This window comes from Mirounga leonina, unplaced genomic scaffold, assembly GCF_011800145.1.
Source record: "Mirounga leonina isolate KUSES-001 unplaced genomic scaffold, KU_Mleo_1.0 Mir_125, whole genome shotgun sequence".
Classification (NCBI taxonomy): Eukaryota; Metazoa; Chordata; class Mammalia; order Carnivora; family Phocidae; genus Mirounga; species Mirounga leonina.
In genome coordinates, this window is record NW_023270305.1 from 16,003,482 (window position 1) to 16,016,789 (window position 13,308).

Here is a 13,308-nt window from a genome sequence, read left to right on the forward strand (position 1 = left end):
GCACTGAAGGCAGACACTCAACGACTGAGCCACCCAGGCATCTCAACAAAAATTTCTTGGTGTAATTTAATGTCTAATTCAGGTTAAATTTCCCTCAACTCTCAATAATTTTTTTACATTTCTTTGCATCCAGATTCAAATGCTCTGCCAATTATAGGTTGTGGATAGAGCTCTTATGTCTCTTTTGATCTATACCAGTTTCCTTTAGTTACTTTCTGATTGTAGGAATTAGGTTATCTGCCCTCTAGAAGTTCCCACATTTTGGATTTGGCTTATTGCATCCTCACGATGGTGTTTATGGTATTCCTTTATGCTTCACATTTTCTATGCATGATATATCTAGAGGCTTGGTTAAGGTATGTTTCAAAGGGGGGTGGGGACATTGGAATGAACATCCTAGTGGAAACTGTCTTGATGCCATTACTGTGTGCCAGAGATGTTTCTGGAAGTATCTGGGTGGCCAAAACTTTGAGCAGCCAGTGTGAAAAATTTAGTTCTTGGACTGTCAGTTTTAATCCTGATGCTGTGAAACATTCCCTTTGTTCCTTCTTCCTTTGTGTTGGCCCATAAAGAAGACTTTTAAAAATGGTTGTGTCATATGGTGTTTGGGAGTGGCACCTACCGGAGGACCTGGGAAGCAGTTCCCCACACAGGAACGAGTTGGGTTTGAAAACTTCATTTGTTAGTGTCTTTTGGGGACTTAGACTAACAAAAGAGATGATAAACTTTTAGAATAGCATGACTTTAAATTAGGCCAGTTGAGTTAGAATATTTGAGGGAGTCTCTAGCGTATATTTTGTGAATGATATTCAGGAGATTCCAGCAGGCAACCAAGAATGAGAATCATGGATTCAGATAATGAGGCTTGTGGGGGTCTTCAGTTTGTGGTCCACTTCAGTCGACAGGTCCCCACCTGAAGCCTTGAGAAAGAAAAGGAGATGGGTTAGAGGAAAGCAACCTGGGGTGACAGCACTAGGAAGTTTCTGGGTCTCTGGTGACTATTGATTTGTAAGGATTTCAGTGATATTGATAAATTTCTTCATCAAAAAATGATGTCATGGGTAGGGGCGTCTGGGTGGCTCAGTCAGTTAAGCGTCTGCCTTCGGCTCAGGTCATGATCCCGGGGTCCTGTGGGGAGCCTGCCTCTCCCTCTCCCTCTGCAGCTCCCCCTGCTTGTGCTCTCTCATGCTCTCTCAAATAAATAATAAACAAATATCTTTAAAAATTGATGTCATGAGCTTTTTTAAAAAATGGGGAATGGGACTTTGGTTTGGGAAATCCAGAACTATGAAGGAAAGGAAGGATGATTCCAGTTAGCAGACAGAAGAATCCAGCTGTCATTTACCAACATGGGAAGGTCGCGGGGAAGGGTTCTATTCTGAACATGCTATATTTGAGATGCTTACAATACACTACAGATTAGATGTGGAGTAGGCAGTTGGATGTATGTCTGAAGTTCAGGGCTAGAGATAGAAACTTCAGAATCATGAAAATAGAGATGGCATTTAAAGCCACAGATTGGATGAGATCATCTAGTAAATGAGAGAATGGCTTCCTGGAAGCCACATGAAGAAGGTTACAAACAGGGGAGCCTGGGTGGCTCAGCTGGTTAAGTGTCTCACTCTTGGTTTCAGCTCAGGTCATGATCTCAGGGTTCTGAGACTGAGCCCTGCATTGTGTCGGGCTCATTGCTCAGTGGAAAGTCTGCTTCTCCCTCTCCCTCTGCCCCTCCCCCTGCTTGAGCTTTCTCTCTCTCTCTAAAATAAATAAATCTTGGGGGAAAAAAAAGGGTTACAGTTTCTCAGAGGCATGTCTAGGAGGGTGACTGCTGAGTCATAAAGCATGCTGATTCTTTTTTCACTAAATACCACCAGATTGCTCTATGGAATGTATTTACCAGTTTAAATTGCCATCAACAGTGCATGAGGATTCCATTTCCCCATATCTTTGCCAATATTTCGGACCATTTGACTAATTTTTGCTAAGTGGATGGATGAAGCAATGGTGTGTTGGAACTGGCTCATGAGAGCAGATTGAACACATTTCTTCTGAACTCCTTGTTCAGTGACCTCATGCTGGTAGCATGAAATCAGCAGGGGTGAGAGTATTTGCACCATGGAAGTTGGCAAACCTGAAAAAGTAGGACGCCCCCCCCCCCCCCCCCCCCCCCCGAGAGCTGTTTTTTTAATACGCCAGCATACCGGTGACTATACGTGTACGTAGTACCTTATTGTTTGCATTTCTATTCTTTCACTAATGGGTTTGAGCATCTCTCCTATGCTTGCCATTCTGGCTCTTCCTTCAGTGAACTGCCTATTTCTGTCCTTTTCTCATTTTTATATTGGATTTCCTAACTTCTTTTTGTTGACTTGCAGAAGTTCCTTACATATTTTAGGTATTAATCCCTAGCTGCTTTTGAACATATCATATATCTTCTCCCAATTTGTCAGCTGCTGTTATCTTTTTCTTTCTTTCTTTTTTTTTTTTAAAGATTTTATTTATTTATTTGTCAGAGAGAGGGAGAGGGAGAGAGTACAAGCAGGGGGAGCGGCAGGTAGAGGGGGACCAGGGAGCCCAACGTGGGACTTGATCCCAGGACCCTTGGATCATGACCCAAGCGAAGGCAGACACTTAACCAACTGAGCTAGGCAGGCGTCCTGCTGTCAACTTTTTCTATGGTTTCTCCATTGGAGAAAAGCCTTAATTGTGATGTAGTCAAATCTCCCAGCCTTTTGTTTTAAGGTTTGTGTCTTTGCAGTCTTGTTTTATGAAGTAAATCCCTACCCCACATTCATAAAGATATTTTCCTACATTTTCTTTTCTACCTTTCAAATTGTAGGTCCTTAATTCACCTGGAGTTCACCTTTGTATATGGTAGACATATAACTAAGCCAGTTTCCCCAACAACATCTTCTAAATAATGTATATTTTTCTCATTGATTTGTGGTATCACCTTTATATATATTGAGGCCTCATCAGTCTGTTTCTGAGTCTTCTATTCTGTTTTACTGTTCTATCTGTTCCCATACTAGGACCACACTATTTTTTATCACTGTGGTAATAACAATATTTGGCAAGGCAGTTTTCATCTCTTTGTTCTTGCTTTTCAAAACTGACTTAACCATTAAACATTTTATTTTTCCTTACATATTTTATAAATTTATATAATTTCTTAAGATTTGAGTTCCTGCTGGAATTTTGGTTGGTATAACATTGAATTTAGAAATTAAATGGATTTTTACAATGTCCAGACGTCCTATCCGTGGCATATCTTCACTTATTCAATCTTCCCTTATGTCCTTAAATAGAATTTTGACATTTTCTCCATAAAGCTCTTGCAAGTTGTTAGGTTAATTCCTGGATATTACGCTTTAGAGTTTTATTGCTATTGTGAATCTTATTGTCTATTATATTTCCTGGTTGCTTACTGCCGATGTAGAAGAAACTACTTTTAGCATTTGATCTTGTACTTGGCAAACTTATTGGACTTACTTATTACTTCTAATTGTTGATTTTGTTAGCTTTTCTACGCTGATGATCATATCATCTGCAAATATAAGGATTTTAGGGGCTCTATCCAGTGCTCTGATATTTTGCATTTAACCACTTCCCATAGTTGGTGCTAGTGACAATCTGACATCCCAGTTCTGAGAGCTGAATGTCTCTTGTGGTCCTAATGCTCTGTACAACCAGATTCTGGAAACTGAGTCCTTGTGTTCTTCCCCTGTGAACGATATGATATCCTGCCCAATATCTCAGTCCCCATAAGAGCAGTGACTTGGTCTTCTTCTGCCGATGTCTTTCATCCTTTTCTCATGGTTTGGGTCCTGTTAGCTGCTGAGAGACCTTTTTCATGCTGACTTTATTTTTTTAAGTTAAATGAAACTTAATTTACATTCAGTTAATTAACATACAGTGTACTATTACTTTCAGAGGTAGAGTTCAGTGATTCATCAGTTGTATATAACACCCAGTGTTCATTACATCATGTGCCCTCCTTAATGCCCATCCCCCTACCCCGCTCCCCTCCAGCAACCCTCAGTTTGTTTCCAATGGCTAAGAGTCTCTTTTGGGGGGGCACCTGCGAGGCTCAGTCAGTTAAGTGTCTGCCTTCGGCTCAGATCATGATCCCAGGGTTCTGGGATTGAGCTCTGCATGGGGCTCCCTGCTCAGCAGGGAGTCTGCTTCTCTTCCTCCCTCTCCCTCTGCCCCTCTCCCTGCTCATGCTCTCTTTCTCTCTCAAATAAATAAAAATTTAAAAAAATAGAGTCTCTTTTGGTTTGTCTCCCTCTTGGATTTCGTCTTCTTTTATTTTTCCCTCCCTTCCTCTATGCTTCTCTGTTTTGTTTCTTAAATTCCACATATGAGTGATATCATGTAATTCTTTCTCTGATTGACTTATTTCACTTAGCATAATACCCTCTAGTTTCATCCATGTCGTAGCAAATGGCAAGATTTCATTTTTTTTAAGATTTTATTTATTTATTTGAGAGAGAGAATGAGAGAAAGAGAGCACATGAGAGGGGGGAGAGTCAGAGGGAGAAGCAGACTCCCTGCTGAGCAGGGAGCCTGATGCAGGACTTGATCCTGGGACTCCAGGATCATGACCTGAGCTGAAGGCAGTCGCCCAACCAACTGAGCCACCCAGGCGCCCAAGATTTCATTTTTTTGATGGCTAATATTCCATTGTGTGCACCTGCTAAGATGCAATTATGTATATATATATATATATATGTATATACACACACACACAATGGTATATATACATATACCACATCTTTATCCATTCATCTGCTGATGGACATCTGGGCTCTTTCCATAGTTTGGCTATTGTGGACGTTCCTGCTATAAACACTGGGGTGCAGGTGCCCCTTCAGATCACTACATTTGTATCTTTGGGGTAAATCTCTAGTAGTTGATGCTGATTTTCTGTCTGTCTGAATTTCTGAATGATCCATGCTGTTTGACACAGCATTTCTGAGTCCTGAATGCACAAAAGGGCACCCTGTGTAGGTAATACAAAATAGCGGATCAACACAGGACTTTATATCAGATAGACTTAGGTTTGAATCTTTTTCTGCCCCAAGGTATACTGAGCAAGTCCCACAACCTCCTGGAGTCTGTTTCTTCATTTGTAAAGTGAAGGCAAGTGAAATCCCATTGGTAAGGGCCATATAGTAGTCAGTCAGTAATGCCCCTTCTCCACCCTGGTGCTGATCACCTCCTGGGACTGTGGTTTATGCTTCGTTGTCCAGGAACCTTGCTGTGCCTTAGACATAATTGCATCTTAGCAGGTGCAGCTGGACCATATCCCCATGTACCTTCTCATCGCAGTAGATGGTTCAAGTTCCAAGTTCTGGTCCCATATCACTGCCCAGTCCAACTCTTGTTAAACAGGCAATACCTGGTCATACTTGTATGACCCATGGGGTGTTCTAGGAAGTATGACCCCATAAACTACCTTGATGATGGTTTATGGTGTAAACTCAATTTTTTGGACAAAGGCAACCAAGTGAGTAGGAGAGTCTCTCCCTAATGGCTTGGTATCCTGGGAAATTGCCTCTCAACCATTTTGTATTTGGGTGTAGCAGAAAAAGTCAGTAACCTGGCTGGTTTGAACAGAAAGTTTCATTACAGTTAAAAACAACTCAGCTAGCCACACCCTGTCACCTACTAATAGTGGTATCTCAGAGGGATAATTTAAATCAGCAATAAAAGTGAATTGTATACCTCTGGAAACTTCTGTTACACACAAATCTTTCTGAGTTTTTGTGGCTTACTGACCATAGGACTCATTTACAGTTGCTGAAAGCCAACCGAAGGCAGATTGCCTTTCTTCTTTTAACCAGTTAAAGAGGTGGGCGGGGTGAGACGAAAACAGGGTAAGATGAGATCAGGGTGAGGGAGGTGGAAGCCCCAAAGGGAGGAAGCCTCTGTGTCACATTATCATCCCTAAGAGTGCATGAAGATGCTGAACTTGCAGGGACAAAGAAACTGGCAGCTAACCGGGGACTGTGGGATGGTCATGGTGTTTAAATATTACATAAGTTCTACGGATTTCAGTTGACAGTATGTTCCACCCGATTTAACAATGTAATGTGACTGCTGCAAACAACTCTTTTGATATCATGAGCTATGCTAATAGAAGCATAGGACCTAGAAAGAGGTGAGGGTTTCTATCCTCTCTGCATGCAACAGGACACTACTGTTCGTTCATGAGCTCTAGACAAGCTGGGGTGCATCGTAAAGAGTCCTTTAACATGCTGGTGAGTGGGATCTTGACCATGTCTTATAAGGAGCAGCCTAAGGGATGGGGAATGCTTGTCCTGGATTCCTTGAATTGGAGTGAGACATGATCTGGAAATCCCCAGGGTAGAAACCCAGTAAGGAGGAGATGCAGGGAGCTGGATTTGGCTCAAGGCAGGAAGGCCTTGTCAACAAGGTTGACCTATGATAAAATGGCTGTTTTCAAAGGGAAGTGAGTTCCTGGTTATTTTTTTTTTTACATTTTTTTAATTATGTTATGTTAATCACCGTACGTTACGTCATTAGTTTTTGATGTAGTGTTCCATGAGTTCCTGGTTACTGAAGGCATTCAACTATGGCCATTTGGTGAAAGGATGTCATAAGGGAGACTCGAGCAACTGGAAGGGGGCCTTTTCTAATCCCTGGAATGGATGATTCTAACAGGAAAAGATGCTCTGGTATGCCCCAGCACTTACCTCTGCTCGTGCAGAGACATAGACATTCGTTCATTCACCATCTGCTATTCCTGGGCACTACGCGTGGTGAACACAGAAGCACATTGCAGTAATCTGTATAGCAAAACCAGAACAAAAAGGCCTCAGAGAGAGTTGTTATGGTGTAACACTAGTGATTCAGTGTTATAAACCTCAGTCATGGGGAAACAATGGACTCATTAAGTGCCTTCATTAAGGGGACTCATTAAGTGTCAAGTAACACCTTTCCTTCACTGGATGATGGAGAACCAGGATGTCAGTATTTCTGTCTGTTAGTTGTCACAGTTTCACCACCTTCTGGCTCTTGGGGGATGGGGACTGGGACCAAGAGAGAAGAAGGTAAGAAATGAGCAAAGCAGTAGGGGAAATAAAGTTCTGGGATGAGTACTGTTTACACTGTCTACACGGACACCTTTGCGTGTAATTATTCAACCTGGGCATACTGTTGACTAGGCTTTTTACGGTAAGACCTGCAAACAGGTAACTGGCTGATGGACCTACTCTGGACCATGCACAGGGTTAGACACAGGGGAGCCCCCAAACAGGTAAGACGCCCTCGCTGCCCTTGTGAAGTCAGGGGGGCGCTCCTAGCCCCAGGGGCTAGCTAAGGGCTTTAATGGAGGAATACAGCGCGCGCAGGGCTGCTTCCCCCGCTCACTGCCCTGGGACCCGCGGGGTTCCTCCGAGAGCCGCCCTCGAGCTGCGGTGGAAATGTCACAGCAGCACCACCTCCACGCAAGCTTAACCCCAGACAGTGCTGACCTGGAGGCCCAACCTTGCCTCGGCTGGGGGGCCGCCGGGGCGCAGGCAGGAGGCGCGCGAGCACAGGGGCGCGCTCCCGCCCCCTCCCCCGGGCCCCGGCGCGTGCGCGGGGCTGGGGCCGAGGCCTGCGCGCGGCCCGGACGCCTGCACTGCGCGCGCGCCGACCCCGCGTGGGGCCCGGCTCGGCGCGCGCGGAGGCGGCAGGCGGGAGGGGCCGGCCGAGGTCGGGCAGCGGAGCGGCGGGGGGCTGCGCGGCGGGCCCCTGGAGACGGGCGCCGGACGGAGGAGCGCGCCTCTCGGCCTTGCCTCCGCGCCTCCGCGTTCGCAGCCGGCCGCCCCGACAGGACCCGAGGAGCAGGTGGGGCGGGAGCGCGCGGCGGGGGGCGGGGGGCCCGGGCCGGCAGGGCGGGGGCGCCGGGGCCCGAGGGGCGGTTGGCGGCTCGGAGAGGGCGGCGCGGAGGCGCGGGGAGACCTGCGGCCGCGTCCAGCGGCGCTGGTGTCGCGGGCTCCCGCAGGCCTCCCTGGGGCGGCGCCGGGGCGGGGGCGGCGCGGCCCACCTTCGGGGAGGTGGGTTTCTCCTCTGCGCTCCTGGCGGGCGCTTTAACTTTCGGAGGAGGTGCGGCGCGGTGTGCGGTTGCGGCCCCCCCGCCCTGCCGCCGCGGCCGCCCGGGCGCCCTGGGAGTGCCGCCCGCGCGCCGAGGTGCTGCGTGCGCCGCGCCGCCGTCCGTCTTTTCCCCGCGGCGGGCCTCCTCACGTCTCTCGTGCCTCCCTTGGCTTCTTAAATTGTTTAAGAAACCTTTTGCCAGTGGGAATGCGACGCGAAACCAGATGACTTTGCTTCCGGTCTTTGGCTGTCCTGCGATCCCTTAATTCTAAATCGTGGGAATTGGGAAGGGAAGTTGGGGGGAGCAGCACTTGCATCGAGACCTGCCCTAAACAGAGACGTGGGCTAGACCTCATCCTTGTAGGTTAGATTGATGGGCTTGTAATGTCAGCTTTCTTTGAGATGTCAGGTTGTGCATTCACCCAGAGACTAAAGAGGCAGTTTGGATTTAAACTCTGAGACAATGTTTTGATACGTATCAGAGGATGATGTTCTCCTGGGATAGGAACTTACTCTATGCTCCCAGCTAGACTGTGGTTCGTATTATAGCAATATCATAGTAAAAATCGGCGCCTTTGAAATATTTCAACCAGGAAACGCCCTCTTCGGAAACATCCCCCAAATACTTGTACTTCATTTTCACATTGGCATTTATGAATCTTCTGCAAAATTTAAAGTAAGTCGTCTAAATGGCAGAAGATCAGGCGGTGCGGGACATGTAGCAACGATGGACGAAAAGCAGGGAATTGAAAATGGCAGAAGTCTAGCTTTCTCTGTTTTTATTATGCAGAACCATCCCGGTTCTATCTTATTTTGCTAACATTAATATGCATTTTTAATGCTTTCGTTTGATAATGGACTACCAGGGCTGTAAGATTAGATCTCGAAATGGAATGAATATTTTTATTTCGATTTTATAGACGATTTAGCAAGTGGTATATTATTTGTCGTATTTATTACAGATATTTCAGATTTACCAGATACAGTTTCCACCAGCAGGGCCTTTTAAAAAAGTGATATTTATATGGTGTCTTTTATTGTTTATAACGCCCCTAATTTTGAAACATGTACTAGTGATTTTTATGTTACAGAATCAACTCTGTTTATTTTTTAAATTTTTTTTAAAGATTTTATTTATTTATTTGACAGAGACAGACACAGTGAGAGAGGGAACACAAGCAGGGGGAGTGGGAGAGGGAGAAGCAGGCTTCCTGTGGAGCAGGGAGCCTGATGCGGGGTTTGATTCCAGGACCCTGAGATCATGACCTGAGCTGAAGGCAGACGCTCAATGACTGAGCCACCCAGATGCCCCTCAACTCTCATTGTTTAAACCTACAAATAGGGGCGCCTGGGTGGCTCAGATGGTTGAGTGTCTGCCTTTGGCTCAGGTCATGGTCCTGGGGTCCTGGGATCGAGCCCTGCATCGGGCTCCTGGCTCAGCGGGGAGCTTGCTTCTCCCTCTCCCTCTACTTCTCCCCCTGCTCATGCTTTCTCTCTCTCTCTCTCTCTCTCTCTCTCTCTCTGTGTGTCTCAAATGAATAAATAAAATCTTAAAAGAACCCCTACAAATATCTGGTTACTTTTAGGCCTAGTTCCCTTGTTAATTATGTATAATTAACTGTGATGCTATTGGCTTGCTTTGTTTGTTAACCTTTATTTGTTTCTTGCTGTTTATTATTTTCTCATCTGGAGTTTGAGCAGCATTGTTTTGCTTCAGTGATATTCAGTAGAACTTTCTGCAAGGCGGGAAGTGTTTCTGCACTGTTTCAACAGGTTAGCCACTGGCCACGTGTGGCTTTTGAGTACTTGTATGGGGCTAGAGCAATGGAGGAACTGATTTTTTAATTTAATGTAAATAGCCACATGTGGCTAGTAGCCACCTGTTTGGACACTGCAGCTATAAATTTAGTCCTTCAGGAAGCTTCCACTGGCTCTCTTGAATCCAGCACTTGTTACAACTATATAGTACCTACAGCTTTCTTATAGGAATCTTGTATGAGACTCTAATCTATGTGAGGACAAGGGCATACCTATTTTCTTTCCCTTTGCTACCTAGCCTAGGACTTAGAAACACTCAGCAAATGTTTGTTGAGTGACTAAGTGAAATTCTTGAGGGCAGGTGTCTTTTATAATCTTTGTAGGGCCCAGAGCCTACTAAGTATTAAAAACTGTAAATACTTGTTTAGTGATTGAACAGATGCATGTATGTAACAAATAAGTGGGTAACTGGAGATGTTACATTAGAAAATTTTTTGTTACCATCTTTTATTAAAGTATAATTAACACATAGTGTTATATTAGTTTTAGGTATACAGTAAAATGACTCAACAATTGCTATATTACTCAGTGCTCATCATGATAAGTGTATTCTTAATATTCTTTATCCTTTTCACTCACCCCCCACCTACCTCCCCTCTAGCAACCACTGGTTTGTTCCCTGTATTTGAGTCTGCCCTCCCTCCCTCCCTGCTTTCCTTCCTTCCTTCCTTTTTTGTTCCTTTGTTTTGTTTCTTAAATTCCACATATGATTGAAATCATATGGTATTTGTCTTTCTCTGTCTGACTTATTTCACTTAGCATTATACCCTCTAGGTGCATCCATATTGTTGCAAATGGCAAGATAGTCTTTTTTATGACTAAGTAATATTCCGCACACACACACACTCACACAAACCCCACACCCACATTGTCTCCATCCGTTCATCTATGGATGGACCCTTGGGTTGTTTCCATATCTTGGCTGTTGTACATAATGCTGCAGTAAACATAGGGTGCATATATTTTTTTGGTTTAGTGTTTTCATTTTCTTTGATTAAATACCTAGTAGTGGAATCACCAGATCATATAGTAATTCTGTTTTTAATTTTTTTTAAAGATTTTATTTATTTGACAGAGAGATAGTGAGAGCAGGAACACAAGCAAGGGGAGTGGGAGTGGGAGAAGCAGGCTTCCCGCCGAGCAGCGAGCTAGATGTGGGGCTTGATTCCATCATGACCTGAGCCGAAGGCAGACCCTTAACCGACTGGGCCACCCAGGCGCCCCTATTTTTAATTTTTAAAGGATACTTAGAGATATGGTTTAAATGCTTATTTTGGTTATAATACTTTCCTGGGAGTCTAATGAATATAAAGACTCATGGCATGCTACAGTATGAAATTGAATGGAAGGGCCTCATGATTCCAACTTGTGTGGATACAGCTTAGATGTCCTGTTAGTTGAGTAGCTCAAAGATGCCGCCCTTGAACCATATTCCAAATAAAACCAAGAGAGTCTCTTGACCTCAGTGAGGTTCCTTAGTGAGGCCTACCAGCCCTGAACCACTTTGAAGAAGTTAGTGGACATCTCCACTCACCACCATTCTGTTTTAGGGCATGGCCAGGAATCCTTGAAAAATCATTAGATACTAGAGCCATGTTACAAGTTGCATTTTCTGGGGTGCCTGGGTGGCTCAGTCGTTAAGCGTCTGCCTTCAGCTCGGGTCATGATCCCAGGGTCCTGGGATCGAGCCGCGCATTGGGCTCCCTGCTCCGCAGGAAGCCTGCTTCTCCCTCTCCCACTCCCCCTGCTTGTGTTCCCTCTCTTGCTGTGTTTCTCTCTGTCAAATAAATAAATAAAATCTTAAAAAACCAACTACTTTTAAAACAAGTTGCATTTTCTCAGAGCTGATTTGGGGTAATGGTGTAGGATGGGATTCCTGCATAAATCAAAATTTGGAGAATTTGATTCTACTTTGACCAAGTTTGATCAAGATCCCAGGTGTCATAGATCTTTAGATCCAGAGATTGCTTTCAGGAAGGATTCTAAAACTTGACCAGTTTATAGAGGTGTGCAGTTTTCTTAAATGGGGCAAAAGGTAGAATGTTGAGTTTTTCATAAAGGAAAGGAAATGGGACTAGGGAACAATGCAATGAAGACACAAAATACAAAGAATGTTCAGTACATTGATCAAGTAATATTGTAGCTTCTCTGGGCTTGAAGTATCTAGCATGTGAAATGACAACGTTTATTACATCTTGTTAAGTGAATCATCTTTCCACCCTGAATCTAGGATTTGAATAAAAAATATGTGTAAGATGCTAATCTAGCTCCTGTGGTAAGTGATAGTTGTATAAGGTACAGTTCTTTAAGGATCTCCACAACCTGCAAGGAGATGACAGGTGGTCTCAGGATCACTTTCAAAAAACATTTTTGGATGAGAAACTCTAGGGTGTGTGTTACTTTTTGGAATTGAAGTATTTGAGGAAGATCACCTTGCTGTGTGATACCCGTTCCTTGTTATTTTCCTGTTTATGTGGCAGAGTTACTGTCAAAATGATTCAAAGTATTGGGTGGCAAGTAACTTTAGCATCCAAGAAACTTGAATACCTTTAATATAGTTAACACTGGATTAGGTTCTTTAATATAGAATATCCACACATCCATATAAGCATGCACTTTATGAAAAAAAAAAAAAAAAAGAAATCACCTTACTCTTTACCAGTTCCTGCTAGTCTTCAGAAAACATATGAATCAAGTTGGAGAGGAACCAGTTAGCTCAGAGGGGTGACTGTTTCTTTGGAGCAGGATGATGATGGTGGAGTAAAGATGGGTAAGTTAGATATAGGACTGGTTAACGAAGTATAATAGAACACACATTGAGTAATATCCTTACTCTACTATGACCTGGTAGAGTAAGCTATCAGTTAACTATCTTGATTTATTCTTTCTATTAAAATGGTCAAAAATCATTTTTATTTAGTTTTTAATATAGTTTTTTGCTTATATTTAAAACAGATATAGAGATTCATAATATTTCAGACTTTAAAGATTTGATACAAAAGAAACTGGATGCTTTTTTACCTTTATAGTTCAGTTTTACTAACATTTTCTCTGCCTTCTATGCCATTTCCAAATGAGCTAGGCTGCATTAGCAGTCCAGTTTATAGCACATTTATTCTAAGCTCTCATGTTTTCTGGGAAAAAGAGGTAATATAAGTGACGTGGTTTACAAGGCATGGCCTTCCAACTTCTGCTAGGATAGACTGAATAGGTCTTGTACGTTGATAAGAAGTGAACGCCAATAAGCTCTTAGATCCATATTTGTATAAATGATGTGATTGATTTTCAGTAAAGTGTTCGGGGATTTCAGAAAATAATAACATTCTAAAGTATATGATTTTCATGTGATGAGCATATGACGTGAGCTATTACTGGATGATAGAT

The 13,308-nt window shown here is 43.7% G+C and overlaps 1 protein-coding gene and 1 long non-coding RNA gene across 4 annotated transcripts in view; one reads left to right on the top strand and one right to left on the bottom strand.

The window, feature by feature from the left end:
- Positions 1-705: 705 nt before the first annotated feature.
- On the bottom strand, positions 706-8,147 carry LOC118007730. Of its 2 annotated transcripts, none has more exons than XR_004678470.1 (3): positions 8,060-8,147; positions 6,723-6,815; positions 706-920 (listed from the first exon to the last, which is right to left on the bottom strand). It is a non-coding gene; the product is annotated as an uncharacterized LOC118007730 (long non-coding RNA). The 2 variants fall into 2 exon arrangements; XR_004678469.1 differs by lacking the exon at positions 8,060-8,147 and adding an exon at positions 7,503-7,619.
- CLIP4 (CAP-Gly domain containing linker protein family member 4) overlaps positions 7,702-13,308 on the top strand; it is a 78,825-nt gene continuing 73,218 nt past the window's right edge. For both annotated transcript variants that reach the window (XM_035000836.1, XM_035000835.1), the window contains exon 1: positions 7,702-7,860. The gene's annotated coding sequence lies outside the window, so the exon portion shown is untranslated. The remainder of the gene's footprint in view (positions 7,861-13,308) is intronic.